The 25999-nt window shown below is 44.5% G+C and overlaps 1 protein-coding gene across 7 annotated transcripts in view; it reads left to right on the top strand.

Moving 5' to 3' along the window:
• The window catches only part of TTC7A (tetratricopeptide repeat domain 7A), a 172268-nt gene that overhangs the window by 139591 nt on the left and 6678 nt on the right, over positions 1-25999 (top strand). The gene's annotated exons all lie outside the window — the stretch shown is intronic.

Raw genomic sequence — 25999 nt, 5'->3', positions numbered from 1 at the left:
ATTTTCTAGTGACATTTCTTGCTCATTTTTTTATATTTGTGTACAGAGAATTGAACATCACAATTAAAATGCATCTGCCGGTTGTTAGGACAACTGTGCATTTGTCCTAAGTGTAATTAGGTGGATAATTGTATCTAGAGAGATACAGTGAGCGACCTGTTTTTGTCTGTTCTGGAGAGACTTCTTCCTGGCTGCATGAGATGCTGCTCCCCTTGCTCCTGTTTAGGCAAAGGTAATAAGCAGAGTTAAGGACTGGGCAATTTCGAGGAACTGGACAGTTGTACTATTTTATGATACTGAGAAATAGTTTTCATTATCACACCTACTACTTAAGGGGAATCTTTGAGAAACTGCTGTCATAAGAACTTGAATTTTAGTAGGTAATGCCTGCAAAATAAATATTCTTTAACATACAAAACCACTGAAGATTTACTAGTAATACTTTCTAAAGGTCTGGGGTTTTTTCCTTAATAGACATATACTTTATGTTCGTTACGTTAAATATTTTGGATGGTATCAGATGTAAAATGTAAAACAGAATGTAAAACCTGCTTCAAGAGAGGGTTATTTTAAGGTTTGAATGTATGTATTGACTACAGTTTTTAATTACATTCTGTCTGTTTGATCCTGGGTTGGTGTGGCTTATGAGCTATAGTAAAAAGGCATAGAAATAGAAATATACAAACCAATACTGCATGTTAAAGTGCTTCAGATACTCCTTATAGCATATCCTCCAAGCCTGAGGAGCCACAAGCTGTGCTGCTGGGGCTGTTTGGGAGGTGCTGCTGCAGAGGGGATCTCTTGGTGTCTCAGAAAGAGAGACACAGAGCACCCAAAGCAAATGTATGAGAACAAGAGAGCTCCAGGTTTCTCTTCCCAAACTAAGCACCATTTCCTGGTATTTATCAAAGCACTTCAGGCTGGGGCTTTGCTACTGTTGAGCAACAGGGGTGTGCCTTTCTCTTCCAGAGAGCAAAGAACTGCAACTCAGTCATTTTCCATTGAAGGCAATTCAGTGGAGAGGCTGGAGAGGAGGTGGAGCCCTGGCTCTCACCATTGCTGGCACGGCCAGCTCTGCTGCACTTTCAGCTCTGATTATGTGTCACACTTTACTCTAAACCTCTGTAAAACAGGGATGAAGCTACTAATCTACTTCATCTGGGGTTTGTGGAGCTTAATTAATATCTGCACACACTTTCAGATGATAGACACACTGTAAGCACAAAATCTTACTTATTCTAGTTATATGTCTAGATTCCTTTATTCATGTGGGATTTGGGACCACAAATTATTTTGGACAAAGTACTGCAACTGTTCAGCACAAATGATGTGCTTTACAGCTTTGAGTACCCTTATGTCCCTAAATATAAGTAGTGCTGCAAACATTTTTGCGATGGGAGTGGGATTTAGGAGGCAGATCTGAAAACTGTTTCTTCCTCTAGCAAGTATTTTTTTTCATTAGAGGAATATGCTGTGCCTGTGTGGTGTGCCTTGCCCTCAACTGTATTGATAAATTCTTATAGTGGTGCTGTGAAGGACAGAGTAAAACAGAAGCAAATGTGACTCTGACAACCTTCTAGCACAGCCCTCTCCTCTTCCTGGGGATAAGATATGACAACGCCTGCAAAAAATAGCTTTTTGCAGGGAGGTGGGAGGGTGCTTCCTTTCTCTGGCAGTGAATGTATCCTCCTGCTCTGCAAATTCAGTGCAAGCAGAACACCCTTGTACCAGTACAGTTCTGCAGTTTTTCCCTGGTGAGAGGGGGTTTGGATTTTAAGGGAGAGATGACAGACCTAAAGGTAGAAGGTGCAGTAAAGCAACAGTCATTACAAGCAATTCCAAAAATGGAGCAACCTTGAACAAAAGTGCACATTTTTTTTCTTTTCCTTCCTTAAGCAAGTAAGTGACAGTCAACAGGAGATTTAAGCCACCCAGAGGAAGACCAGTGACGTCTTGTGCACTGCAGCTTTGAGAGCTACAGACACTGGGACTCTCTTAGGTCTGCCTAATATGGAGTGCACAGGAAAACACTGCAAGGGTGAATTTGCTAAGTCCTAATATCCAGCAGGATATTTTTGGACTGCTCTGATAGTACAAAACATTTAAGCATTTCAGCCCACATCACAAGTTTCCCCTTGATGTCCCTGTATGCTGTGAGCATTTTTTCTCACTACTTTTTTTTTTCCTGTTCAATGCACTGCATTTCTCCAGTACATTTGGAGAACAGGCAGATGGTGATATATAGGTGCGTAAGAGAAGGGAAGGGGAAAGAATTGGAAGGAACATAGAAGAGACAGAAAAAAGCATAGACTGCTGCTTACTTTAAAAATAACAAGATAAAGCATTGACCATTCAGACACAGTTAAAATCGCTTTTTTCTTCTTCCGTTAGCTGCTCAATAGCATGTTTCTTCCTTTTTCATCTCTCTCCACCTTGTAGATTTCTGCAGGACGTGAACCCAACTTTGATGGCTTTTTTAATACTATTTATTTGCTATTTTATCCAAGAAAGGTAAAATTCACTAAGAATCTTAAGTGCACTTAGGTCAGAAGCTTGTTCCGGTGGTGTTGAGGGAGTATCTGAAAACAACAGAACAAACAATCCAGGACCAAGAAATTGGGAGGAAGTCCTCAGCCCTTTGGAAAACTCAAGTCCTGAGGCAGGAACTTACTATACGTTTCCTGTTTGCTCTTTGTGACATCTAAACTTGTGCATTTTTTACGTGCTGAAAACATTCCTCTTGCTCCTTTCCTCTTGTCCTTCCTCATGCTTGTATAAAGCTCTAGTCTATCAATGAGCTGCTGTTCAATATTCCTAATGTGACTTTTGCCTGTTTTTGCCAAAGTAGTTGAGAGAATGCCTGGCTGGAAAAAGATGGAGTGCAGGAGGGAAGCCACAGGGAGATGAACAACCTGTGATCCTCAGGGATGGGCAAAAGAGAGCTTGATTTGTCAAGGTAATAAAACACAGACTGGCAAGGGATACATCTGCTCTCTGCAGGTACAGGTGGAAGCAAAGAGGGAATGCTGTGGGGAGAGGAAAGCTGCATTGGCTAGAGGAGGCAGCTTTGCTCTAAGTTGCTGCTGCAGATGGAAGAGGGTTCCCAGCCACTGGTGCAGAGAGGTTCTGAAGCAGCCTTCTAGGTCATGATGTGGAAAGAACAGTCTCATCCCTCTGATACTTCAGCTTGATCAGTTTATGAGGGAGAGACTGGATCACCCCAAAAGCAGGACTTTACCAAACCCAAATTAGTGGTTGCCCAGACCCCAGTGACTGAATTAATAATGTACTTACCTGTGACCTGAAATGCAGAATATGCAGCTAAAAATATTTTGCAGGTCTGCCTTCTGTCCTGCCTTCCTATTTTCATTTCCAGCTGAAGAGCTTCTATTCTCAGAAGCATTTTGTAATTATTTTGCTGTTTATTGTTTTTTAAATTAGAGGTAGAATTTGAATGTTAGTAGGGCTTCCCTGGGATGCAGCCCTGACTTCCATTTTCTACATATATTTTTAATGAATTGTCGAGTGTCTAGTGTGTCGTGAAGTGGAATGATGGATGTAGCTGGACTCAGGAGAGTTGCATGGAAATTCTCTTAAACAGCATTGTGGCAGCTCAGCTCTATTGACAATAACATCAAGTCGGGTTTAATAGTGTAGTTCTTGATTGAATGAATCCGCCCTGTAGGAAACAGTATGACCTTCCTGTGTGTGCTCAAGACAAAAAAAATCAATGTTAATCCCTTGGGAGGAAAAATACAAGATTAATGGAACAGTTGAGTGAGTCTAATGAGAATCAGATGGCAAGAATGTTAATTTGGAAAGAGATACTCATATAAGCTGTCTGAAGGTATAGCATGGTAGTTTCCCTGTATCACCAAATGCCATGTATTCTTAGATGTATATCTGCCAGATGTAATTTAATGGATTTGCACCTCTTCTCTATGGCTTCCTGACAGAACAAGAGGGGATTTTCAAGCTAATCATCTTTCAGTGGGGAGATTTATGACCAGTTAGCCAATCCTTTCTTCTGTCTGGAAGGGCATGGACTGGAGGCAGTCATTGGGCACCAACTGGGAGCTTCTGAATCAGAAACAGGCTGGAGCATCTCTGTCTTGTGGTTGCTTTCTGGAGTCTTGCAGTTCACTGGCATTGTCAAATACGACGTTTGCCTAAGTCAGTCCTCATTACTAGTGTTTTTGGAAGTCAGATAGGTAATGCTTCCCTTCATAGCCATTGGCTGTGTAAGGAATAAACAAATCAATGGACTTTTATATTTCCTCTTTGCTTCTGAGAGTCTGAAGCGATAATTTTGATTGATGTGGCAAAAATTCACTTTGCCTAGTTCTCAGCCTTTGGAGAGTTGGTCACTCTTTCTACCTGTTGCCCAGAGAGAGGGATTCTCCTGCATTGGTGCAGAGCTCCTTTTGTTAGGCTGCTGCTTTGCATTGCCTTATGGAAATCTCACTCTGTTCTTCCCCTGAAGATACAGAAAGACTGTGGAATTAAAGTGGGTGCCTATGTTTGTGTAGATCACATACCTCTTTAAATTATATCACATGAGGCAGCTGAGTATCTCCTAGTGCATGGCCTAAGGCAGGAAATGAGGTAAAACACATTGACTTGTTTCAGAGAAATTGCTGCTTTGATGTTTTCTTAATTAGCCCAGTTCTCCCTTTGCTTGTGTTCACCTATTCTGCATTCATTGGAGTAGAAAGGGCATGAAAAGGTCCATTTTCAGCTGAATCACTTTTCAGGCTGTACCTGCTTTCCAAGGTTGTCACCAGCATAAGAGACTGCAAATAAAAAGCAACTGAAACACGAATGGCAACATCTCAGTACTACCAAGCTGTACAGTGGAGATTATTTGTTTATGCTTTTATTTGCCAGCACTGACTAAACAAAGATAAGAATGTAAATGCTGTAGCAGAGCTTCCCAAATGGGATTACAGGGGTGATAGGAGCTAGCACTTAGCATTACAATAATAGGTGCCAGTGTGGAGAGATGTCACTGCCCTGTTGCTCCTCTTTTCATCCTAAGAGCAGAGCAATAAAAGAAGAGGCAGGTCTGTGGAGCTCTATGTGAGATTTGCTTCTTTATGCAGGAACATTAGTCTTTTAGGGTTTTAGGGTTTGATTTGTTAGGTTTGCACTGTGTCAGCTTTACTCTGATCTCTCAAAATCTAAGCTGTGGTTAATGTGACTCTGAAGGAGGGCCTTGTTTTGTGAGCCTTAGTAAGATCTACAGTAAACCAGGCAAGCTCCATATAAACTCTGAACTAAATGGGGAACAGACCCCCAACTCAGCTAGTTTTGAATGTCAGTGTGCATGGTACAAGGCTAATTGAAATACACACGAAACTGCCACGTGCCTTATTAAATTGCATTTAGACAAGATGTACAATATTTTGAGTCAGCTCGGCAGTTTTCCAGCTGATGAAAGTGTTGCTGATACCTGACACCAGTGATGATATATTAAGTGCTCTTAGTATCTTAGCACACATGTCATGAGGTACATTAGAATCATAGAAGAATTCAGGTGAGAAAGGACCTTTCCTCTGGAGGTCATCTAGTCCCACCTCCTGCTCACAGTGGGGTCAGCTTCAGATATCTGTATTTGATATAGGTAGCTCAGGGCTGTGTCCAGCTGAGCTGTGAGTATTTCCAAGGATGGCTGTTCCACCACCTGTCTGGGCACATGTTCTGATGTTGCACACTCCATGTGAAGAATTTTTTCTTTCTGGCTGCTCAACCAGAATTTTTCTTGCCGTACCTTAATCTGTTGCAACTGAGCACCTCTCAGAAAAGTTTGGTCCTGTCTTTCTTTCAGTCACCCATTAGATAGTTGAAGATGGCATTTGAATCTCTCCTTAGCCTGGAGAGGGAAAGGCTGAATAGATGTTCCTCTCTCAAACTCTTCATAATATCATGGCTCCCCAGCCATCTCAGCGGGCATTCACCCATCCTTCTCCAGTTTGTCATCATCTTTTTGTAAATGAGGAATGCAAAACTGGTGAGAGTGCTCCAGATATGAATCAAATAGAAACAAATACTTAATTTCAGTCTGCTGTGATGCATTACCTGATGCAGCACAGTAAGCCATTAGCCTTGGGCACTGCTTGGGTGCCCTGCTGGCTCGTTCTCACTCCTTGTCTGCCAGCATCCCCAAGTCCTTTTCTGCAGAGCTACTTCTCCCCAGCTGGTGTCCAGCCTGTACAATTGCATGAGGTTATTACATGCCATGTGCAAAATGTCACTATTCAGCAAATGCAGTTCCCCCTAAAGCTGCAGGGAGACTGGGGCACAGAAATCACAAGCAAGACCTATGTTGTTAAGGGCCAGAGGTGAATCACACATAATGACCACTTACAGCAAGTAAAGCCTTTACACTCAGAATAAGTAGAAAATTAAGTTTATTCAATGCTTAAATAAGATATAGAGCTGCCATCTCTGAGTTGTGCTGAGATTTTGTATCAAGACTGAATTTTTCAGTAACTCACAGTGCCCATCCTACCAGAAACCACACAGTGCTTAGGTTTGGGGTTTTTTCACAAGTTAGGCCTTTTGGGAATTCATTAGTCATTGGAAAGCTGTTGGAGGAAGACACCTTTGGTAGGAGGCTCCGTGATGTGATTTTATGCTTTTGTTGTTTGTTCTTAAACAGGTGAGCTGTTAGAATGGGTCTGGCATCCTCTGTGGCCAACAGCAGGGCTACAGCTTCCATTCTGTCGTCGTGTGTGTGCCTCTGTGTACACACACGTACTTGTGGACATCAGAGCTACATGAAGCATAGTGCCAGCTGGTTTTAGCAGGCTCAGATTTGGTTATGAAACCCTAGATGGAAGGAGCATCTCCTGCATCACCTGAAAATCTTGACTGGCTGGGGTCTGGTGCTTTGGAAAGGGAGCAGGTCCTCTAAGGCTGTTTGGGAAGTGGCCAAGATAGAGCAAAGTAGGAAGGTATGAGCCAGATTCCAAAGAAGACTTTCCTTGCAGAACTAGCCAGGTGAGGGCAGGAGGGAGGAGTCTAATTTGTTGAAAGAGTGAAGCATTGTTTGTAAGCAGTTAGTGATCCTGAAGTGAGTGGAGTGGGAGGCTGAGCGAGGGCAGTGCTGGGTACCTGAAATGGAGAGAGAGAGGAGTTGACTTAGCCACCCCTTTGGCCCCCACACTACCAAAACCTCACTGTGCAGCCCAAATACCAAGAGGTGCTGGGACACTGCCATCCTTGCTTTGGCTCTCGTGTGCCTGGGCCCGTTAACCCTGAGGGTCAGGAGAAGCTGCTGTTCCATATATTAGCACAGCACATGCTGTTGCTGTTCAGTGGTGAACTTACTCTTGTGGTCTGTCTCTCCTTGTGTTACAAGCAACAGGAGCCTTTCTTTTCCACAACCTGTCAAGCCAGTCTGTGTCTTGCAGACTTTAACACCTGCAATGAATATGACATGAACCAGCACTAGAGACAGAATACAGCTGAACCATGGAATTGTTTAGGTTGGAAAAGACCTCTGATACCACTGTGTCCAGCCGTTACCCCGGCACTGCCAAGTCCACCACTAAACCCTGTCCCTGAGTGCTACATTCACACATCTTTTAAATATATCCAGGGATGGTGATACTTCTCTTGGAAGCCTCTTCCAATGCTTGGCAATCCTTTCATTGGAGAATTTCTTCCTAATACCTGACCTAAATCTGCCCTGGCACAACTTGATGCCACTTCCTCTTGTCCTATCACTTGTTACTGAGGAGAAGAGACACCTGGCTACATCCTTCTTTCAGGTAGTTGTAGAGAGTGATAAGATCCTGTCTGAGCCTCTATTTCTCCACCCCAGAAACCTTACTCCAGGAACTCCTAGACTGCTTCTTGTCTGCTGTGTTGTATTTCCAGTGGACATCTGGTAAGCTGAAGTCCCGCACAAGAATGAGGGATTGTAGGACTTAATCTTCCAGTTGCTAATAGAATATTCTGTCTGCCTCTTCAGCCTGGTTGGGTGGTCCATAACAGACTCCCACCAGGATATCTGCCATACTGGCCTTCCCCCTGACTCTCGCCCATAAACACTCAACCCTATCATCACCATCATTCAATTCTAGACAGTCAAGCCTCTCCCTGCTGTACAGGTCTCCCCCACTGCCTCTCTTGCCTTGCAAAGTGAAATACAGCGTTTTTTCAGCACGTTTAGCACAACATACCAACCTGGCTAAACCAAACTGGTAGTGAAGGACGATCGAGGAATTGCATCTAAAATAAGTTCTCAAGGTGCTCTGAGATTGTGGCAGTTTTTTTAAACTTGGAGAAAAGTTAGCTTCATCCTTATGTAAATACCCCTCTGGCCATTGTTTCCCAAAGCAGCTAATGGTGAGCAGGTTTGGCACTTCTAATGGGATTGAGAGTAGTATTATTCCCTTGTATCTAGCAAAATATACAGAGTTTCTGAAGATGTCACTGTACTTCATATAATTATTTTTTTGTAGTAATGTTTGTGGCAGATTGGCCAGCAGAGGTATTTTCTCTTTGAGGCTGTCACTTGCAGCTCAGCAGAGCACAGGAGTGACTAATACAGACAAAAGAAGCTAGGTCACATTAAACAAATGCCACAGTGAAGCATTTCTAAAGTCCTGTATAATCCCTTACTGCATTGTGAGGCTCAAAGCTTGATGTTGTAGCAGAGCTTATAGATCTGCTAACATACAGCCAGACCCCACAGCATTTAAATCTTTTCTGAACTGAGATTATTTACGCGAGGATAGTTCAGAACAGGCTTCTGCAGTACAAGCAGATACCAGTTCTCCTTGTGACTTCAGTGAGAGTAAGAGATTCTGCACATATTTCATGCACATTAAGAGCAAAATTGCCTGCAGTATCATCAGCACTGGGTTCATGGACCATTTGGTATCCTGTTTGCCTGAAAACAGTCTTGCCTTGAGAGCAAGAAAAGTAAATAAATCTTAGAGAGAGACCAGTAAAACCCACAAGCCCTGGAGAATTCCAGGCTTCAGGAGCAGAAACCCTCACCTTAGCATTCCTTGCTCTTCCTGGAATACCACAAATATGTTGACCAAGCAACCTTGAAAACTCAGGACTGCTTTCCACTAATGATAAAGGATTGTAATGTATTTGAGATAGGTGTTAATTTCACATTTCTGCAACTTGAAATTTTTTTTTTTAACCTCACCATAGTCACCAGTGATTAGAAGACTTTCTTAGCTCACAGGTTTTGTGTTCTCTGAGAAATTCTATATTATATATTGTTTGCTGGCTGACACAGCAGATCAGACTAACTTGAAGCATATATAATTTTAACTTATCTCATACTTTGAGTAGTGAAGGAAGAACAATCAAAGGAAGTAGTTTGCAACTAACCCATTGTTTGAAATTAGTTTTCCCAAGCCAGAAAATATAAAATAGCAACGTCAAAAACAGCAGCATCACAAAGTAAAAATGGTGTATATGTGAGATCCTTGAGACAAAAACCAGCCTATTTTTTATATATTTATTTTTAGCTTGGTCAGCTGTACCAAGTGATTTTATCAATGCAGCTAGTCTCTGGAATAAGAGTGCTCACATAATGTAGTGTCAGTGCAGGCAGCAATGACAAGTCATGATACATACATGTAGCATAAATCCTTTCAAATCAAATTCATACAACTGAAATTCTACAATGGATTAAGTCTCGATAGTCTTGCACTAGTCATTTTCACTCTCACAAGCTGGCATCAAGCAGGGACAGAAGAGCAGCCTTGTTGGAATTGTAGCCCTGCTATTTTTGCATACTTTGAACTAGACGATTTGCAAACTTTTTCCATCTCAGTGGTCATAGAGCCTGCTACAGTTTGAGAAGAACCAGGACTGCCTCTCCCTATCTCCTATTAGAAGAGAGCTCCCTTTAGGAGAGACTTCCTTTGCTCAGATACCATAGATGGTGAAAGGTGAAGCCTTTCAAATTAAAAGGAATTATGATGGCTTTTAGGTAACTATGGCAGAATATCCCAGTGCTTGCGGCAAAGAAGAAATGTCTGTGGCATGCCTTTAACACTTCCTAGGCTTGAGCTGTTTTTCTCAAGGGAAGGGGGTTAGAGGAACAGCTGTGTGGGTGTGGCTGCCCCACATGCTCCCCTTCCGCCGGTGACTAGGACTGCTGCGTAGAGCTTTGACAAGCCTAACTAACCTAACTAGCTTGAACATTGCTGTCCCTCACTTCATGCAACACAGGTATCTCATGCCTCCACAGCTCCTCCAGTATGCTGGGAAAACAGCACTTCAAGAGGTAAACCAGGGACAGGATAAAACGTGTTCTCCCAAAGCAAGTCACTGTGCTTCCAGTAATCCCCATCCAAAGCAGAAGAGGCAAAGAAAGCCTTGAAAGTAACTGCCTTTCTGCAGTGCTGTACATCTTAAATGCTGCTGTAGTGCTTCTACGCCACAAGCAGCCAACTAACAGCAGTGTGGTCAGCAGCACTGGCCTCACAGCAGAGCATAGGGGATGGCCAAGGTTAACAAACACAGATAAGCAACCAGTCTAATGCCTTAAAGAGGCTGAGGGAGGGCCACAGAGGGATTTTTTTGTATTACTGTCCAAGAACGTGAGAGGGGTTTCAACACCCCAGACAGCATACAGACTTAAAAGCAAAGAAATTTCAACTGCAGTAAAGTAGGTGGGCAGTGCACAGCAGATGTAAGGTTAATTTAGAAATAAATGAGAGATTTTCTAAAAATGCAATGAAAGTCTGCAGCAGGAATAATCTGAAGATGACCTGCTGTGTCCTCCTTTCTGTGCATTGTGATACACTGCATTGTGGGGCTGTTTATCATCAAGAGAGCATGGTTTTTTATTCAGTATTATCTCTGTTATCCTCCCTACCACAAACACCCCTAAATCAATACTCACGTACTCAACTTCGTGTGCTTGGCCCAAGCATCTTATGCTTAGTTCCATCTGGAATTATTTTGCTTCACAGGTGATGTTGTGAATGATTTTGCCCAGCCATTAAAAACCAAACCCTCAAGTATGCCTTGGCAGAGTGCTTTCCAGTCTGAGCAAAGCCAGTGCAGAAGCAGGAGCGAAGAAAAAGAAAAAAGCCTGTTTTCAGACTTCCCTAAGTGCAGCAGTGTCACATAGATTTCTCCTTAAGAGAAATCCTGCAACTGTCCATCAGAGCTAGCCAGCAGCAAACACTGGAAGCAGAACAGGGGCTGGGGGAGGGATTTTGTTCTTGTACTGGGCCATATCCTTGGAACAAGGAAGCCAAGTGGGTAAAAGCAAAAGACATGTTAACTGAAGTGAGCTGAACTTCAGTTCCTTCATCAGTGCCTGAGGCCCTCTCAGTTTACACTGTGTTTAATTCAGTCGTTTTGGGCCCCAGTCCTGCACTGATGTTAAGGGGGTGACTTTCTCCATCCTTGCCATAGTCCATTAAAAACCCCAGACTTGAACATCATGAAAACCAATCTGGTTACTCTGAATTTTTGTTTAAACCAAGCCTGAACAAAGGTGTTGTTATTTAACTTGAAGCTACAGTTTAAGAAATAATGAAAATGCAGTGTTGCATGTGATAAACTCTAGATCTTAGTTAAGCTGTACCCTAAAAACCACAAAATGGAGATGATGCTGAAAATCCTCCACCAGCCTCACCCTGTTGAAGCTACTGAAGTTTTGTCTTCATGTCCTCATTGGAGCTGTAGCTGAGGATTTTAGGAGGTCTGTGTTTGTTTAAAATTGTCTCCAGACTACTTGAAACTAGAGGCCCAGGATCTCTTCAGAGCCACTGGGCATTGTTTTTATTTGTTTTCATCTGTGCATGAATTTCTTTGAAAATACCCAGTAGAGCAATAAGAAGGGATTGTTTTTAATCTTTAGAGATGATAGCATGCTGTTACGCATCAAGGACACTCAAAAACAAAGCATCAGATAAACTGTACCAGGAGATTTTTTTTTTTTACCTCCAGGCTTTTCCAAAAATAAAATGCATTCTGCATGGGGCTCGCTGTTGATGAGACATCTATAGGTTCAGTTTGCCATCCCAGAAGCATTAACACCACCGTGTTCAGACAATTTACATGTGTGCGTGTGTGAAAATGCAGCTGGATTCTGCCTGTGCCCAGCACCCGGGGGGAGAGCGGTCATTATCACTACAGGGACAGCTGGGACCTGGCCTTGAGCCAAGACTTCGCTTAATGCAGTCAGAAGATTTCAGTGATACAGAGTGGATTTTACATTCCCTTCTCTGGGAGAGGGTAGCCGAAGTCAGAGTTCCATGTCCTACAGCCACCTGAGTTTAAAACCAGTGTGTGCATTTTTTGTGTGACTCTGGACAGCACAGTGGCCAAAAGAGCGCCTTTTGACATCTGGGATTTAGACCACATTAACAACAATTATTTGCATAGCTGCAGATAGATGATTTCTCTTGTTTGAGCTCCCTTCAGCAGTATCCTTCCCTGCCTGAATGAACGAGGTTATAAAACACAGTAATTATAAATCTCATTGACTGCCTTGCATTCAAGGGCGTGTTCCCCCCAAGCATTGCTGTGAAGCGTGTTACCCAGGAGACTGTCCTGTACAATCCAAAACAGAATTATTCTGACCCAGTGAGCTTCTTGGAGGGGAGAACATTTGGGATCCTGACCTGCTGCCTCGGCACAGTAAGTGCATTTTTGTCATTTCACGGCAGGGCAATGCCGCAGTACAACAAGGCCATTGCATTCAAGTATTCTTTTGAGGTATGACTTACATCTCACTGACAACTGCTGGCTCCCTAAACATGCAGAAAGGGAGCCTAGGACAACAGTGATAAGCCAGAAGTCCTGCAGACTGTCCACACAGTTTTAGCAGCTTTCTCTGGAGGTTTGGTTGTCTCAGACTTTTCTGGGCAAAACCATAAATGCCTCAGACAATATAACACAGTATCAATAAAACCCTTTCTTAAAATGTTTGAGTCAGGCTGTGCTCATAAAACATGGTAAGAAGTGCTTAGTGACAGCTGGCTGTTGTGCCTTGCACTACCAATCATGGTATGCTTCAATACCATCCTTTCCCTTGCGATCTGATCCTAGCCAGGATCTGAGCGGGTTCCTTCCTCGGACCTGAGGGGTTTAATACCAGCATCAATCGTAATATCCTACAGTCAGGAAACTACACAAAGCCCTGTCAGTCACCCAGTCTTGCAGAAGGGCTGTAAAACCTCTGATGATCTGGGGGGAAAAAAAAAAAACAGAGAGAAAATAAAGTGCTTCCTAGAACGGTAGCAAACACAAACCCGGCTGTTGCCATCCATTTTCTCAATTACTGTCAGTGCACAAAAGGAACACAGTGCTGTGTGGTAGCCTCGGCAGTTGCATCCTCTGTGCTCAAGTAGAAGCGGGAGATGAGGTGCAGAGCAGTCACTCCCAGCAGGTGTGCAAACCAATTCAGTTTAATTAGAAACATCCTGCTGAAAATGTAAATGTTTTACAAGTACATCATCCCCATCAGGGGCTGCTGCTGCTGTAGTCTGTGTTTTGTTGAGGCTTTGACACAGTAGCAACTGAAGATGCCCCTCTCCTCATTTTCTGTCTCCCGTGCTCCCCAGACACCATGGGTCTTTTCCATGCTGCCTCCCTGGGCATCTCACAGATGCAGGCTGGTTCATTTAATGTACCCACGCCTATTCCTCCTGGGAGAAAGGCAGACCAACCTCATTAAAATGAAAAGGCTTTGCTAGACTAGAGAATGGATGCAGTGCTGGAGCTTTTATTGCTCTCTAAGCGTTCTGTTCACTCCGTACGGATAAAAAAGACTTCATGATGTTTGTTATTTTGTTTTTGTTGCTTAGGACTCTGGGCAGTGCTAAAATGTATCTTATGTATATGGTTCTGTGTGATTGCAGCAGTTACCACGCTTGTTATGCTTAGGCAGTCGAGTTTTTTACCATTTTGCTGAAAATCAGGAGAGATTAACCACTTAATTGATGATCAAGCAGTTCTCTGGCAGCCCTCAAGAAAATTCATTCCAAATACAGTATCCATCATTAGACTACTGCCAAACTTTGTAACCATCAAAATAACTGGTCTGTAGTGCAGGCAGCTTGGGTGCCATCTAAACAAGAGATGCTCCAAAGAAGTTCTTGGTTGGTTCAAACCTGGTTCAGTCATTAGAAGACATCGCCTTACCTGTTGTTCCTGGAGAGATTGCAGCTATTTTTTCCATTCTCTTCAATTAAGTGATGGGCTGATGAGCCCATGCCTGCAAGGGAGGTGTGCAGATGCTCTAGGAAATTACATGTATGGATTCTATAGTTGGCAGTCTGTGTAGAGTCCATCCTTTCACACAAAGAGAATTAGCTATTCTCCCCGCACATGGCTTTTAGACAGCACTGCGCTGCTTCAGCATTGCTCAGAGCTCATGTAGAGCCATGTAGCTGCCAAACTGACAGCTCCTACAGTGCTTCTGTGGGAGCAAGGACTTCTCTGAATGAAGTGCAACTGAATGGTTCTGCTGCTGAACCAATTCTCTACAAATCCCACGTGCTTGTATTTATGTGAGATACCGGCACCTTTTCTCACTACACCTACATTGCTTCTAAAACTAAAATGTAAATATTAGAATATAAAGCTAGATACCTTAACCACATGCCAACAAAAACCATTACATATTTTGGCTAAGTATTTTGATCTCAAGTATCTGTCTGTAAAAGAGCATTGTATCACTTTGGAGTTTTAAACAGTTGCAGAAATGCAGCCAGATTCAGACAAAACATGCTTGGTGCTTGGATGAGTAACATTTTTTTCATGCTTGACTTCCAGAAAGATGGCTGCTATGGAAGTGTCTGGTATGCTTATTACATGACAATTAGCAGTTGTTTCTCTGCTGACAGATGTCCACATCAAAAAGCACTGATTGTCTCTTTTGTTTGCAATTTTAGAGATACCATAATCAAGTAGCTTGTTTCATCTCCAGGAGATGTTGTCCTTTGCACCAGAAGCACAGCCTCATTGCCTAGGCTTATGCCAGGGAAAATCAGATTGTGAAATATTACAGCAGATGATTTATGTGGAAGTTTAGACCCTTTCTCGCCGTGCAGAATTAAAAATGGTAGTTATTTCTGTGGGTAGAGCTCTTATCCAAGATAGATGAGCAAGCTGTATTTCTGCATTTTGTTTACTAAGGAACTGTTTCAAGAGTGGACATACAGTATGCACACATCGTACTGATAGCATTGCTCATCTGGGCTGCTAAGAAGCAAGAGAATGGAAAGGAAGAATTTTAAAGAGGGGAAGAACAACTTCACATGAACAGATTCCGGTGAACAAAGTTCACAAATTCTCTCTGCGCAGCTCTAGCGTGGAACGTGTCTCAAAAGAAAGCTTCTTAATATGTCTCAGACAAAAAAGTATTATTCAGATGATTCAGGGGGAAAATAGCTGTTTCACATTAGTGCTGAAAGGAATTCAGTGCAAGCCATGACCTAAATGAATATTTCTGGCTGTCTTCTAGAGGCCTGTCCTCTAGCCTTTCCCTTCTGCAGCCCACTGAAGTTAAAAGGAGACCTTGCATGAGGGTTTTTGCCTGAGGTATGGTTGCAGAATGATGTGCTGTGCCTGGCAGTGTGATTTTGAAACATTTGCTAACAGGCAAAGGTCTCTGGGAGCAGACATGAGACTGGCAGGTGGGATTTAATAGCAGAGATTTTGTGCAGCTGCCAAAAAATCACAACCCAGATGCTGGAGCTGAACACATGCTGCCTGATAGGAATGATGTTCTGGGGAAAAGAGGAAGCCAGCAAGTGTCTGTCAGACACTGATTCTGAGTCCAGCACTGCCTTGCCTTGTCCTTTTCACAGCACTGTCTGTGCATCAGTAACTGGCTGGGCCTGGAGGTGTACTGCATTTTTTCATTATGCTGCACCCAGAAAGCACCTCACCAGAGGCAAATTCCCTACTTGCCGTCCACTTTTCTCTCCCTCTCTCTCTCTGTTTCTTCTCTGCATGAGGTATCTTCTCTGAGCTCCTTATTCCCCTCACACATTCATTCTGAAAGGTACATTTTTATTGTTGCTCTTCAGGGACCGTAGTCTTCCCAAGACATTGATCTTCCTTACTTTTTTCTTTATCTCTGCTCTGTTGGAGGTCAGTTCCCTCCCTGAAGGCACCAGCAAAGAGAGAGCAAGCATGCATGCATTGAAACAAAAAAAAGCACAGCTCCAGACCAGTCATCTTTTACCCTTTCACAGCCACCCTGATCAGGAGGTGACTAGGACTAGCACTGTACCCAGGCTCTGGGAGCCTCCACAGACCGACTGGTGAGTGACATGCTCCCACACTCTAGAATGAAAGATCTGGGCAAAGCCAGCAGCCTGCAAACCAGGCCATGCTCTTCACCCTTTCTGCCCAAAGGAGGAATTTCCTAAAAATACATGTCCTGACATACCATTGAGCCACATGGCACAGTGAGTGCAATCCTATTTTCAGCCTGCTCTGCAGGGTGACATAGCTAGTTACACCTCCTTCCAAAAATGGCATGTCAGCAGCGCAGCACTTGCTGGTGGACCATCAGCACAGTCTCCTGTGGGACGGTGCTCTCCACTGGAATTCCCCAGCAAGTGTTGGCAGCTCGCGGCACGTAAGGCGGTGGTTGCAGGGAGCATCCCCAGACATGCTGAGGGAAATCAGGACAGCTGCCTTCTGCCTGTCAGTACCACAGCAGTACCCTGCAGTCTCACACAGGTGGGTTATGGGCTGGGCTGGAGAGAACCACCAAAACTAATTCTAATCTGACCCTAAGAGAAGCTCTCCCAATGGATGTGATGCCTGTCCAGCACAGACCTTTTGCATCTCCACCAAGTAGGGCAACAGTAGAGCAACATTTGACTTTTGGAGATGATTGGTAGTCTCCTTCCAAACCATGGCTGGTTAGCAGATTCTGTTTTCCCAACTCTGAAGTTTATTGCAGAATCCCAGGAATGTTCCTGTGCTTCAGATATCCCAAAATAACTGCTCTAAGCTCTCCTTGGGGAAAAGCAATCCTTAGAGCAGCCTCTTAATTCAAATTTTTGTGTTGAAGCGGCTGAGCTTGAGGGAGAAAACTTGGCTTTGCCTCTAGTCACTGGCTCCCAGAGGAGAAATGAGCATTCTGGATACTCACGTTAATAAGTTTGTGTGTCAGCTCACTCAGTGTCCAAGGAATTGCAAACACTTTGTTCCCCTCATTTCTGTTTGCTGCAGAAGCCGCCCTCCCCCACGGCCATCCTCCCAGCAAATCCATTAGTTAGCTGGCAGCTTCTGTAGCCCAGCCATCGGAGCAAATCCCTGGCAGTGCAGCAGGATCAGGGCTCCTGAGCACCAGTTAGGAGCTGACAGAGTTGTTTTGCTGGTTTGTTGCCCATTCTCTTCCTCTGCAGTTACCAGGCTTCCTTCCTCCATGCAGAGGAGACAGTGAAGCCATCACAAACAAAGTGATCAGCGATTCCCTGTCACCGAAGCCATCACTTAGACACTGTGAGGGGCCATTTCCTCTCCTGGGGGAACTGCGCAGTCCCCGTATCAGTGAAAGGCTGATATATGCCTGCTGGGGCATTTGGGGTCGCTGGAAGGAGCAAATCTGATCCAGTGCACAGCGCAGAGATTTCAGTCCATTAGCGGGAGGGCTGGTGCTCTGCTTCTCAGAGGTGGATTATCCTCGTTTCCAGGGAATCTGTAGCTCCTGTTTTTCTGTGCCAATCACTTGCTTTCCTCTGTTATGGAAAGTTGTTCTCCATGTCCCCGAGGTGCTCATTATCACGTTATTCAGGCTCTGTTGATATAACTTTAGAAACCACAGTAAAATCCTGCAAGGCAAAACTCCCCAGCTCTTCTCTGATCTCTTCTCCAAAGTGTAACACCTTACTAGAGAACAACCCAATACATTTCTTAAACCCCTTGAGTTTCTGGGGTGGTTCAGTCATCTCTGGAGAATAAAACTTGCATCCAGTTGTCCTTGGCCTGATCTTAACCTGCAGCAGATGCTTCTCAACTGAGCTCCAACCTGATCTTCCAGGTGATTACTAGCTTTAGTTACGGTTTCCTGTACACAGACCTTGAGATACCACTGCAATTTTACTAAGTAGTATTGTCCTCCGGTCATGCTTTGCTCCAAGATCAAATTAAAGCCTAGAGATAGTGGTAGTCAAATTGGTCTGCAGCTGAACTCATAAATGGTGTTTCAGAAAGTGCTCAGGGAACTGTCAGAAGGGAGAAGGGATGGAATGGCTATCCCCTTTATACTTCAACCTTCCAACACTGTTTTTCATAAACAAGCAAACTGGTTATAATTAGTTTAAATTCTGTGCTATTTAGGCTGCTTGTTATCGCAGGACAGGACAGAGTTATAGACTGTAGTAATACAGTAAATAACAAAGTGTGTAGCACAATAGCACAATATGCTGCCTCCTGGTACATACAACACAGCTGCACAAACAGGGGCGTGGGAACTAGCAAGACTTCCAGGTTTTCAGCAAGCTGTCCTGATACACACCAAGCTGGTCACAGTCAAGAGAAGGAAGCAGAAGTCCCTTCTTGCCAAACAAATGGGAAACATGAAAACATCACAGCTCTCCAGTGTTGCTGGAGCTTCCATTTATGCTGATGTTATGTGCAGTATTTATCAAGTCTTTACCTTCTCAAGGGGTTTCTTTGTTCATTCTCTTTTGAGCATGTAACACAAAATGCAACCTGTAATTCGGCAAAATCTCTTTGTACATGGAGGTTCATGATTTAGGAGAGATCCTGTGTTAAGAGATGATCAGGAAACGTACTCCTTGTGGGATCAGAGGCACTGTAGCAGAATCTGGAGGCACTGGCTGGACCACAGCAGTGTGTTCCTGCCCAGCTCGCTGTGTTTCCCAGCAGCTCAGCTAAGGTCAGCGCTCAGCTGCGATACTGCAGGCGGAGGCTCTGGCTGTAGTTGTGTGGAGGATGTCATTAATCACATGCTATCCCAGAGACTGCCAGTAGTGGAAAACTAAGCAAATTAAGATATTTTAAATACCTCGGCTCTCCTTTCAGAAGACATCTGCTGTAATCTACATTGGCATGCTGTGTGCTTCTGTCAGCGTGTCTTCGCTGCCCTGCGCCCCTCCTCAGCGCCATACCATATGCAGCACTTGCTCTGGTGATAAGTTCTGTGGGACTGAGGCTCGGCAGAGCTGAAACTGTTATCTGTGAGAACCTGTTCATGACTCATAGTTAGACAAGATTTACTCTGTTTGCAGAGGGGAAGGTAACATGCATAGGAAATGGGTGCATCAGCCCCTCCTTTGTTGCAAAGCAGTGCATTAAAAACTGGGGAAAGATCCAGCATTGGCACTGGAGAGATACCTAAGAAAACAGAAATTCCCTATTCTTCAGCACACTGTGGACACTCAGATTAATTGAGTGTCCAGTGCTTAAGCCTAGACATTCCCTAACTATCTGCAGCAACATCGTGTAAGGTGCAACAAAACATAGGCACCTGCTTACTGTCAAAATAAGGGCAGAGTTTTTACCCCCCTGGGGCAGTGGGGGGGCTTAACAGCTGCCCCACCTTCTTAAAACATTTGCTAGAAATTAGCATGTACTCCCTGGGTGCAAGAAAGGCAAGTTCTCAACCCTCCTTAGCCTGAGAACACTTAAACCCAGGACTTCTGCTTCCCAAAGCTTGTCCCTTGACCCTGTCCCTGCTGTTGGAATTGTTCCTGAGTAATGACAAATTATTCAATGTGAAATATATTAGCAGCCAGTGGAGCACAGCAACTGCTTTCTAGTCGAGTGCTTTAGCCAGCAGGTTGCCTGCCACTCTTCAACATCCTGCATGTGTGTTACATGCGTTTTCTCTCTCTGCTGATTGTTATCAGTTTCAGTTCTGCACAGATTTTGAAATACTTGGATGTATCTAGGCTGAATCTCACTAACTTCAGCAAAGCTTTCTGCCAGGGAAGCCATTACAATGCATAGCAGAATTGGGACCTTAGGTTATAAATTATGTGTTCTAAATTGTTATTTATGATTAGTTTGGGACCTCCTTTTGGTGCATATTTTTACAGATGACACCATGAGCCTGAGTCGTAGTTGAATCTCCTGTGTGCTCTATTGCAACATTACTATGACAACTGCTAAGATCAGGGCTGGGAGAAATCTTTCCTTCCCTAGGAAAAGAGACTGTGAAACAAATACTGGATGTAGTTGCTCTCAGATGTGTGGTTGAGGGCATCCTGTTAGGTTTCGTTGCTTACTGTTTCATCTCCATGTAGGTCTCAGCAAAGGAAGAACTGTCTAGAGAATATTCAGCATGCAGCAAACGATTCTGCTTTGCATGAAGCTTAAGTGATGACAATCCAACAAGGCAGAAAAACTCTTCATTCTCCCTAGGCTTGTATGAGCCTCCCTGGGAAGAGATCAGAGCCTCCTGGTTTGAGATGCTGCCTTAGGGTTTGCTTTTTATGTCAATAAATGTTTTATCACATTTAAGCTTCAAACACGGTAGAAACATCCCTGCTAACGTTTGATGAACTCAAAGAGAGACAGCAAGCCTGGGCAGAGGGCAGTGTGTGCAGCACGGCACAAGGCTTCCCTTCTGCGGGGCAGGGGGTGCCTCGGCCTCACAGGGGGCCCGGGCGAGATGCTGCCTTTGCAGTTACTCACTGCCTTGGAAAACACATTGGCAGGCTAAGGGAGGGGGTGTCCCTCTCTTCAGGACTTCGCCACTTTAGGTCTTTTCTTTCTTTTGCTTTTTCTTCTCTCCCTGCAAGCACTACCTTGGTGTGACTGATAAGGCGTATCCATGTGCCCAGGTCTCTGGTGGGCTTAAGTTGTCACTGTCTTCACACTCAGCTGGTCTCTCTCCTGATGCCTCCTTGCAGTCTCATTTCTTCCATTCCCTCACACTCCTCTGTAGCACACAAAGAGGCTGCAGTGAAGTTTAAACAGCAAAGGCTGGGCTGCCTTTTGGTGCCTGCAGTACTGGAGCTGAAGTCTCCAGGCTGAGCCTACTGAGTTAAACCCACAGGCAGTGCACAAGTGCTACAAATCATGATGCAATCTCAGGTTTTTTGCTTTTCCCAGCACTTGCCAGTTCCCCCCCACCAGTGGCGTTCCTTCGTTTCTCCTTTCCACATTCGGTGTTTTGCAGTGGCCCTGCCTGCCTTCCCTCTCCTCCCTTCTCCTGCCCCTCCTCTGCTTTATCAAATGCAGCACTTCAGCGTCACTGACTGACAGGGGATGCAGCAGCTTGGGCAGAGGAGGGGGGGAAGGAAGAGGAGGAAAAGCTGCTCTCAACAGCTCTCAACAAAGGAGGCAGCAGAAACACTGAAAGACAAGCTTTCTGCCAGAAGTGAATCCCAGTCATCCTTTGTTAGGGCAGCAAATTAAGATGAGGTCTCTAACTCAGTTCAGTGAGAGGACCCTGACTGCTCCATGTACTCCTACAGTGTCTTTTCAGGGAACAGAGCTCAGATGTATAGCTCAGGTTCACCACAACCTGGACTGAATCAGCAAAATGGGTGATTAGCTACCCCCACGCTGCCAGGCGCTGCGTGGCTAAGTGACAGCACAACAAAATCTCACTTCACTGCTCACAGCTAAAAAAAATCCTGGCTCTTCAGAGAGGCAAAGGTCGTGAATGTAGGAGGAAAGAATCACAGAGCAATTGGCTACTTACATGTCTGTCTATATTCTAGGAGACCTAGGATTTCCAGTGTTAATCTTTGCCATTTTCCAGAAGGACTCTGATATTTCATGCTTTATGCAACAGATTTTGCTTACAACTTATTCTGATTGCTAAATAATTACAGAAGCGTATGTTGCCCTGTAGCAGTGCGGATTTTTCTGCTACATGAGACTGTTATCACCAAATGCCAAATGCATCTTGAAAGGCTTTTTGTAGGGTTCTGCTGAATAAGCACACTTTTGAACGAGCACTTTTCTGCAGCCTGCCCTGCTTTTGCCAGCTGCTGATTACCCTCCTACTAACCACGAGTGACATGTCCATATTACAAATTGGAGTAGACAGTAAGGATACTGCATTTACCTTGAAATTAATTAAATAATGCACTTAAGGAAGCCCAGCAGCAGAGCCTGATTTATTCTGGAAACTTCTTAGGGTATTCAGACAATAATAGGCAGAAATGCTGTGCTGAGCAGAGACAAGCACCAGAGACAACCTCACTTTGGAATTAGAGTCTCATGCAAAGACAGTGAGAATTTGCATTTAATATGATTATTAAAATCTGTTTGTAAAGGATAGAGTCTAATCCACCTATACAGATTCTCCAAAAATGAGATGACCTTGCAAATACAACAAAAAGCAACCTTCCAGGAATGAAATGAAATGTTTTTCTGGACATCTCTTTCCAATGCAAGCCCTAAAGGAAAGGACAAGCTAATCTGTGCCACCTATTTGGAAGGAGACAATTCCCTGCAGCTCATCAGGTGTTTGAACTAAACATTTGCAAAGGAAGTTTTGATTTTCGTTACTAAAAATAAACTCCAGCTTGTACATGAGGCTTACTTTGTAGTCTTCCATAATGTCTTCCTGCAATATTTTCTGGGAATTTTATGAGCTAACATTTGAAGAGGTTTTGCCAAACTCTAAGGAAATAAAGGCACAGATAGAAATTTCACTACCTTCTAAAAGTGGGACTTCAAGTGTGGTTTATGCTCACTCTCTTTATTAGTGAAAATTGAAAATAAGTCACTTTTTTCTCATCTAACTTAAATTGAGATATGGCTCTCCTATTCTAAAACAAAAATAGCCTCACTCAAGTATCAGTTACTAAGTATCACGTCGCTGAAGGCAAGGGAGTCCAGTCTGGTGTCACCATAGAAGTGGTTTAGGTTCTGTTTGTTTTGCATGCAGACGAGGTCAAAAACACCTTTGGAAAAGCTTCCCATAGGCACCCTCTGTTCCATGAAATTAAAACCCATCAATTCAGGAGTCCAGCTGTCAGCATAAGGCACACTAAATCAGCAGAGCAGATTCGCTGTCCTCTCTCAGCCTTCATACCCCGCTAGACTGTCCCGCTCTCGCTGTGCCACAGCCCTTCACCTCAGATGAGCTTCTGCCACAGCTTCCAGCGCCGTCTTTTACAGTCTGGCTTGTACTCTGCCCTCACCACTCTGCCTCTGTTTGCAAGACCCGAGGTACATCTTCAGACCTAAGGAAGAAATCAAATTAATTTGCAGAGGGTACCCTCAGGCCTCCTCGAGTGAGTGAGTGAGTGAGTGAATTCACATCCCAGCGCTGTGCAGCTGCATTGGTGCAAGCAGGCCATGAAACGCCTGTGTGTGGCTGACATGGGCCTGGGGTGGGAGCCCTAGGGATGTGCTGCCCACAGGAGTTTGAAGGAAAAACTATTCCCACTCACCTTTTGAGTTGGTTTGGGATTTTTTCACTATTTATAATTTGCTTGAGTTTAAAAATAAGCCTGTCCTCATTGCTCCTTAGGGTCTGACTCAGTACCAACGCCACTGACGGGGAAGGCCGTACTTAGAGGTGTTTGTCATCTTTGGGAGGAAAGTCACTGGGCAAAACCAGAAGTGCCAGTGCTAGCCAGGAGGTGGCAGAGGAGTCAGGCTACCTTGTACACCAGTTTCTGCATTGGTTTGGCAAAAACACAAATAGAATCCGAGGACAGACAACAAAACCCCATCCCAACCTCCATTTTCAGGAGTAAGAGGATGAAACCCTTAATCACATTCCTGCTTGTATTTATACTAATTGCTCATCTTCCTGAGATCTGACTTTATGAAATTATGCATGCACACCAAGCAGATGAGTTTCCATAGAAACTCAGGAGCTGAACTTCCATTAGAAAAATCTTTTTTAAAAAAAAATCTTCCAGATAAAAATACAAATTGCCTGTCAGTGGGTGGCTTTCTGAATTTATATATAATTTTTTTCTTTTGCACTGTAGACAGATTCCAACTGGACCTACATAGCAACAACATGCAGGCATTGTTTATAGCAAGCCAGACTCCATGGGGAAATGAGAAATTTAGTAGCAAGGAGAAGCTCTCAAGTGCAAATACCTCAGGGAAACAAAAACTCAAGTGCTCAGTGCTGCGTCTTCTTGAGGCTTGGGGTTTGTGCAGCCTCCAGCTCTCAAAATGCTTGTGGTTTGCAAGGAGTGGTGTGGGGAGGAGGGGAGAGAGGAAACGCAAAGCAAGAAACTCTCCTGCACACAGAATTAATGATGTTCAACCTGTCCTTTAAATATCAGCAGCATGTTTGTGCCGCTTCAGTTAAGCCTCGCTAAAAGGCTGACACCATCTGTCACAGCTCACTCTGGGCAGAGGACTAGGTCTCTGTGCTGGGGCTGGGGAGCATTGGCAGACCTGGGTTGGCCAATCCCCAGTCTCCGTGTGGGCTGAGGCCTGCAGCCCAGTGTCCTGTGCTCACACTGCATGGAAGTCCAGGCATGTGTGCAGGAAGAGGGCATGGGGCTGTTCCTCACCAGAAGGGGGAAGCAGGATGGTGGCACGCCTGGGAAGGGCCATGGACCTGGGCAGCATTTGGCACCAACAGTTGTGCATGTAAGCAAGGAGGAGGTGAAAATCTCGAACTCTTTTAGCAAATACTTCCTCCAAAAAAATAGCAGTTTTTCACTCATGCAGTATATTGCAGCATCAACAGGAGGCCTTCTCCTGGCTTTGGGGAGCCTGGAATAGCTCTCTCTGAGGGTTCACAGATGGTTTTTTTTTTAGCTAAACTGGCAAGCTGGAAAGCACTGAGTACCAAAGAGCAAATTTTCATATGAGCTGCACTTCTGGTGGGCATCTGCCCCCGGTGGGCACAGCAGCTGGGTGTGCTCCTCCTGGGGCCTTGAGCACAGGCACAGCGAACACTGGGGAGCCCCGGCAGGGAAGCCACACCAGGCTCTGGTTGTTGACCGGCAAGGGTGCTAGGGCATGCAAGGGAGCTGTGCTGCATGAGCAGTTTACGATGAGGTGGATTTCACTGCAGCATTGTTGAGAGGCGCGAGATGTCAGCCGGGCAGGGAATTCCTCTCCTCGTTGGAGAGGGATGACAGGCAGCAGCTGCACGGGCTCGCTGGCCCCTGTGCCTCCGGGGCCAGCAGCCCTCTGAGAGCACTGAGAGGCTCGATGTGTCAGGGTGAGGACAGCGCTGGGTCCCCGGCCACCAGAGAGCACAATGGCTCTGCTCGGTCAGCGCAACAGGAGGAGGTTTTAGGAAGAGTGGGTTTGTGGTTGAGGACAAACTTGAGCTGAGATAGCTCCTGTCTATTCTTGGCTCAGCAGCAGATTTGCTATGGCCACACTACTTGCCCTTTCTATGCCTCATTATCCCTGTCAAGCGGGTGACTCAAATTATAATTGCACAAATTCCTTCCAGTCTGTCATTACGTGCCTGCAGCCATCTCCAGGCAGCTACCTCCAGGGGAACCAGCCTCTCCCACCAGGGTACCTCTGTGCCACCTATGCCTGCTCCCAGGGGGATTGTAACGTTAGACCCTGTTGCCTTGTTGTTTTCTTACATAGAGAGAAACCTAAAGAAAAAACATCCCCACTGCATCTCTAAATTATCAGATTTGATACTGAGTTGATTATTCAGGTCAAGGTTATGGGTAAGGAAGAGGCAGTGAAGATTTTTGTAGAACCGCCAATATTTCATTAAATGGGTGTTTCTTAATTTTTCTCTCTGGCAAATTAATGTGTTTCTGTAGGTATTAGTACTTTCACTGGCCTTGAGGATGCTGATGCACCCTGTGTTTAATGGTACTTTTGTAAAGGCAAACAAAACAGAGGAAAAATCTTCACTGTTTCCAAAAGCATCACCATTCTTTCATCAGAAATTTACTTGGGTTCTGGTTGTGAGAGATTTCAGGTTTCTTACATCTTTTCATATGCACTAAAAGGCAATTAGACACATTAAAGATTAAGGTAATGCTTTTCCTTATATATATGCATCCACCTACTACACTGTCCCAGGAAAAGCATGAAGTCATCTCACTTGCCAGCATTTCCATGGGTGAGTGCAGGCAGAGGCCGTGCAGAGCTT

This window comes from Corvus hawaiiensis, chromosome 3, assembly GCF_020740725.1.
Source record: "Corvus hawaiiensis isolate bCorHaw1 chromosome 3, bCorHaw1.pri.cur, whole genome shotgun sequence".
Lineage (NCBI taxonomy): Eukaryota > Metazoa > Chordata > Aves > Passeriformes > Corvidae > Corvus > Corvus hawaiiensis.
Note: the sequence above shows the minus strand (reverse complement) of the source record. Positions and strands in the feature narration are given on the sequence as shown.